The sequence below is a fragment of the Acanthochromis polyacanthus genome, chromosome 17, assembly GCF_021347895.1.
Source record: "Acanthochromis polyacanthus isolate Apoly-LR-REF ecotype Palm Island chromosome 17, KAUST_Apoly_ChrSc, whole genome shotgun sequence".
Classification (NCBI taxonomy): domain Eukaryota; kingdom Metazoa; phylum Chordata; class Actinopteri; family Pomacentridae; genus Acanthochromis; species Acanthochromis polyacanthus.
In genome coordinates this window covers 32696991-32703429 of record NC_067129.1, presented here as the reverse complement: position 1 = coordinate 32703429, position 6439 = coordinate 32696991, and positions in this window count along the sequence as shown.

Genomic DNA, 6439 nt, shown 5'->3' with positions numbered 1-6439 from the left:
ACCATGCTTCACGTCATGATGCTGCCACCACCATGCTTCATATCATGATGCCACCACCATGCTTCGCATCATGATGCCACCATCATGCTCCACATTCTGGAAAGTCTGCTCATACAGTTAGTTTGTGAGTTGAGTGAAGTCTCAGCAATTCCTCAAATATTTACGTTAACGTTTTGCATGGGTGGGTCGAAGAAATTTTTTCTGAAAATATGGCCAAGAAAGTTGATTTGACTAAATTCCTTCCTGTTCTATAGTCTGCTTCAGGCTCTATTAAATACTCAACATACTGCACATCAGGCCCACAATCTCTTTATTCCTCATTTTCTTTTGCTTTTTCTAATTTTTAAGGAATTTTTTAAGTCTTCTTGTAACTGCACAGACTTGTGGATGTGTCTTTTTGTATTTTTCTGCCCATTTTGTATGAGCATGGAACACTTTAAATCTATTTTACCCTAAAGTGAAACTGAGCAATATCCAATTTTGAACACAGCTTATGTTTTTCAAGTCTTAAATGTTCTGGTTTTGATGAACCTGTGCCCACTGCTGCCTCAGATTTCAATTCTTGGCTGACAGGTGTGAAAGCAAACATGAGTTTTCGGCTGTGCGTTCTGAGATTCTGTACAAACTGGAGTGGTTATCTGAGTTACCATAACCTTCCTGTCAGATTTATGCAGTCGAGCTGTATTCTCTCATGAACTCTCTCCTCCAACCAGGAGTTTCTGCCTGCAGACCTGCCATTCACTCCATTTTTTGTTTGTTTTGTTTTATTGCACCTGTCTGTGTAACTCTGGAGTCTCTTTTGGTGAAAATCCAGGAAATCGGCAGTTTCAGAAGTACTCAAGCAAACCTGTCTGGCACCACAGGCAAAGTTATTGAGATTTTCTTTCTGACGCAAAACCTGAACACTAGTCGAAGCTCCTGACCTGTATTTGCAGGTTTTTATGCATTGCACGACTGGTTGATTGGATAACTGCATGAATAAGCAGGTGTGCAGCTTCCTAATAAGCTGCTCGGTTCACGTGGAAGGCCAGTTAATAATCCAGTGAGCAAGAAAAATAAGAAAAACAAAATCAGTGGACAGCAAGAGGTCGTATTTAATTTCTTCCTTGTTGCCTGCTTGTCATGCAGAAAGATGCGGAGCTCAGTGTCTTTTCTTAATAACTGCTTGTAGGAAGGGGCTAACAGGCTCCAAATCCCCTGTGCCCGAAAGCTTAACGCAGCTAATTTATCACAGTCACTTATACAAATCAAATCACTCGCAATTTTCCAGTCGGAACACCTGAGCCACAGCGCAGCAGGAGGCAGCCAGGTGAGATGGCAGCCCTGAGCTCCCATGATGCACCTGCCAGAGGCCACGAGGAGACGGGTCGCCGCAGGATATCTGTGACGTGACTGCTAATGATTCGTCTGATGCACCCAGTGACATTTAAAACAGGCTAACTGTCAAACTTTTTTCCTGCCCTTTGAAGAAACATTTGATGATCAGTTAGTTGTGCTCTCACTGGGAAGTTACCAATTCCCGAATATATGCAGGAAATCTGGCAAGTTTCAGAACAAACCATCAAAATCAAATCTTACACCTTTCTTTTGTTACCTCTCACATAAATTTTTTTTTCTCCAAATGTGCTAACAAATTCTCCTGCCAAGTGTGCGGTTCACACATTTCCATCTGGAAGCTGCTGGTTATCACAGGTTTACTCATCAGACTCGTCCATTTTCATACAGTGTAATGGATGAATATCACATCTCATTATCCTGAACACCACTGGACATTACTGAAGTGTGTTCGCCCAATTTGCCGACATTTTTTAAACTCATGCAGTTGTTAGACGCGTCTTTGTCTTTCTGCTCTCAACAAAATGTGGATACAGTTTGACGTACAGTGTCTATAAAAAAATAGGTACCCCTTGTTTACTTTGTAAAACTGTCAGGATGCACAGGGAATTGTGAGTGAACCGCATTTTTCAAGTTCAGTGACAAATTCTCACTTGATTTGAGGTCTGGTTTCTGATTCGCAACTGCAGAACGTTCACTTTGTTATCTTTAAATCATTTCTGTGTAGTTTTGACTGTTTGTTTCGGCTCATTGACTTGCTGCTATAACATCTCCACATCATGATGCTGCCACCACCGTGCTTCACATTGTGATGCTGCCACCACCGTGCTTCACATCGTGATGCTGCCACCACCATGCTTCACATCATAATGATGCCACCACCGTGCTTCACATCGTGATGCTGCCACCACCGTGCTTCACATCGTGATGCTGCCACCACCGTGCTTCACATCATAATGATGCCACCACCGTGCTTCACATCATAATGATGCCACCACCGTGCTTCACATCATAATGATGCCACCACCATGCTTCACATCATGATGCTGCCACCACCGTGCTTCACCTCATGATGCTACCACCACCGTGCTTCACATCATAATGATGCCACCACCGTGCTTCACATCGTGATGCTGCCACCATCGTGCTTCACATCATGATGCTGCCACCACCGTGCTTCACATCATGATGCTGCCACCACCATGCTTCACATCGTGATGCTGCCACCACCGTGCTTCACATCATGATCAGTGTTTCCCTTGGGTTGAAATGGCTGTGAGGTGGTGGGGTCACTTTCAGCTGAAAGTTGTTGAGGGGGGGAATTATATATACTATCAGGCCGTCTCCGCCGCAGCCACGCACCTGGACGATCTCGTCGGTCCAGCGGGTTTTGCACTGCACTTTTTTTTTTTTTTTCTTTGCTGCGGACCAGTGACTCGGCAATGTCGGCAGAATTTTAATGAGGCGGTGGCCTATACCAGCGAGGCGGCCCGCCTTGTCGGTTATATGGGAGGGGAAACATTGATGATTCTGCCACCACCATGCTTCACATCATGATGCTGCCACCACCATGCTTCTCACCATGATGCCGCCAGCAACATGCTTCCCATCTTCACCCATGACCCTGCATCCACCGTACTTCATGACGTGATGCTGCCACCGTTGTGCTTCACGTCATGACTCCACCAACAACATGCTTAACATGATGATGCTGCCACCACCATGCTTCACAGAATGACACTACCATCACCGTGCTTCTCATCATGATGCTGCCACATGGATACAGTTTTACGTCCTGAATCAAGGATAAAAATGTGCCGAGCAGAAGTGCTCTTTGTTCCACGTTGTCATTGAAAGTGATGCTATTTCTTACTGATATTTTAAACTTGAATACAGTTCCCCTCATGTGCTACATTTTGGACTACGTCCCAGATAAAGGATGTATTTCACTCATGAATCTCTGCTGTACAGTAAAATATAGTAAAACTTCTTTCTCATTTTTTTCTTTCACTGACAAACCAGACTTTTATGACCTCTGAAAGGCAAAAGCTCCAACTTTACGTCAAATTAGTTCCACAAAAACTGACGAAATCTTCTAAATATGTCTCCTCAGCTCCCTTAATAGTACTGAAAGACAGTTTTTCATATACTTAAGTACACACAAAGCACCGCTAACAAGTCCCATGCTGCATGTTCTTGCATATCTTCAGTGATCACTACATCTATTAGGGAAATCAAAAATTATAGTTCTTTTCCTTCCCAACACCCAGGGTACTCGGACCCATCTAAGGTATGAGTCACTCACCATTATGCAGTTTTATGTAAGCAGCCATTACATTCTTGAAAACCTTTTTCAGTTACCTTTTTGCAAAGAGTGATGGCTTCCTACATGAACACACATTTAACAGTTTTAGTTGTTCCACCACAGAGACCTTTCACTGGTTCTCATTGTGTACTTTTATCAAATAAATCTAAGAATCAAGGCCTTAAAATTTCATACAAATATTCATTATCCTCAGATTATGAAACTGTCTCAACAAAATGTACAGCTTCTTTTTGACAGCTTTGTTTTTCAGTGAAATATCTTTACAACTATAAGAGGAATTTGGGCAATGAATTAAAAAGATTTCAGCAAACAAGGGGAAACTTCTACTTCTGATGAGAAACTGGTGCTACATAAGTAAAACTATATTGAACTGAATTAATTTTTCTCTTGTCTCTTCTTGGAACCTTGGGAGCTTTTTCTATGCTAATGCTAACTGTTCTTTGCAGCATGCATCGGTGTTTCCTAACTTCTGCAGAGGCCTCCTCTCTCCTCGCCATTCATCTCCTCCAGGTGCACTGAAGCGACAGGAAGATTCTCCACAATGGCAGAGGGAGAATGATTTCCAGGTCACAGGAGGTGGACACGAGGAAGCATTAGTTAGCATAATGAAAAGCAGCCACAGAGGGGTAACGGCAGTCCTGAAACATGGGATGTTTTTATTTATTATGCATCCTCGTGTCCTCTCTCCTCCTGTGACCTGGAAACCGTTTGGCCTTCGTCATTTCGGAGGATCTTCCAGTCCATTAAAGCAGGGGGGTTTCTGGAATCACTGGGCAAAAAAACTTGAGCTAATCCTGAAGCACATTGTCATTTACTGGGAGGAAACTCGATTTCTTGTCTCTGTTTTGAGGCTTTAGAAAATGTATCCAATCATACTGCTTTTTCTGGGTTTGTTGTAATAGTTTAAGAGCAACAAATTCCTTAAGTGCATTGGGTCAGATGTACCAGTTGCATTTGAATGGATGAGGTTTGAATCGTGTCTTTTATCATGATGCTGCCATGACCATGCTTCACATCATGATACCGCCACCACCATGCTTCACATCATGATACCGCCACCACCATGCTTCACATCAAGATGCTGCCACCACCATGCTTCACATCAAGATGCTGCCACCACCATGCTTCACATCAAGATGCCGCCACCACCATGCTTCACATCAAGATGCCGCCACCACCATGCTTCACGTCAAGATGCCGCCACCACCATGCTTCACATCAAGATGCCGCCACCACCATGCTTCACATCAAGATGCCGCCACCACCATGCTTCACGTCAAGATGCCGCCACCACCATGCTTCACGTCAAGATGCTGCCACCACCATGCTTCACGTCAAGATGCCGCCACCACCATGCTTCACGTCATGATACCGCCACCACCATGCTTCACATCATGATACCGCCACCACCATGCTTCACATCAAGATGCCGGCACCACCATGCTTCACGTCATGATGCCGCCACCACCATGCTTCACATCATGATACCGCCACCACCATGCTTCACATCAAGATGCCGCCACCACCATGCTTCACGTCAAGATGCTGCCACCACCATGCTTCACGTCAAGATGCCGCCACCACCATGCTTCACATCAAGATGCTGCCACCACCATGCTTCACATCATGATACCGCCACCACCATGCTTCACATCAAGATGCCGCCACCACCATGCTTCACATCAAGATGCCGCCACCACCATGCTTCACGTCAAGATGCTGCCACCACCATGCTTCACGTCAAGAAGCTGCCACCACCATGCTTCACATCAAGATGCTGCCACCACCATGCTTCACATCATGATACCGCCACCACCATGCTTCACGTCAAGATGGCGCCACCACCATGCTTCACGTCAAGATGCCGCCACCACCATGCTTCACGTCATGATGCCGCCACCACCATGCTTCACATCAAGATGCTGCCACCACCATGCTTCACATCATGATACCACCACCACCATGCTTCACATCAAGATGCTGCCACCACCATGCTTCACATCAAGATGCTGCCACCACCATGCTTCACATCATGATACCGCCACCACCATGCTTCACATCAAGATGCCGCCACCACCATGCTTCACGTCAAGATGCCGCCACCACCATGCTTCACGTCAAGATGCCGCTACCACCATGCTTCACATCAAGATGCCGCCACCACCATGCTTCACGTCATGATACCGCCACCACCATGCTTCACGTCAAGATGCCGCCACCACCATGCTCCACGTCATGATGCCGCCACCACCATGCTTCACGTCATGATGCCGCCACCACCATGCTTCACGTCAAGATGCCGCCACCACCATGCTTCACATCATGATGCCGCCACCACTATGCTTCACGTCATGATGCCGCCACCACCATGCTTCACATCATGATACCGCCACCACCATGCTTCACGTCATGATGCCGCCACCACCATGCTTCACATCATGATGCCGCCACCACCATGCTTCACGTCAAGATGCCGCCACCACCATGCTTCACGTCAAGATGCCGCCACCACCATGCTTCACGTCATGATGCCGCCACCACCATGCTTCACGTCAAGATGCCGCCACCACCATGCTTCACGTCATGATGCCGCCACCACCATGCTTCACGTCATGATGCCGCCACCACCATGCTTCACGTCATGATGCCGCCACCACCATGCTTCACGTCATGATGCCGCCACCACCATGCTTCACATCATGATGCCGCCACCACCATGCTTCACGTCATGATGCCGCCTCCACCATGCTTCACATCATGATGCCGCCACCACCATGC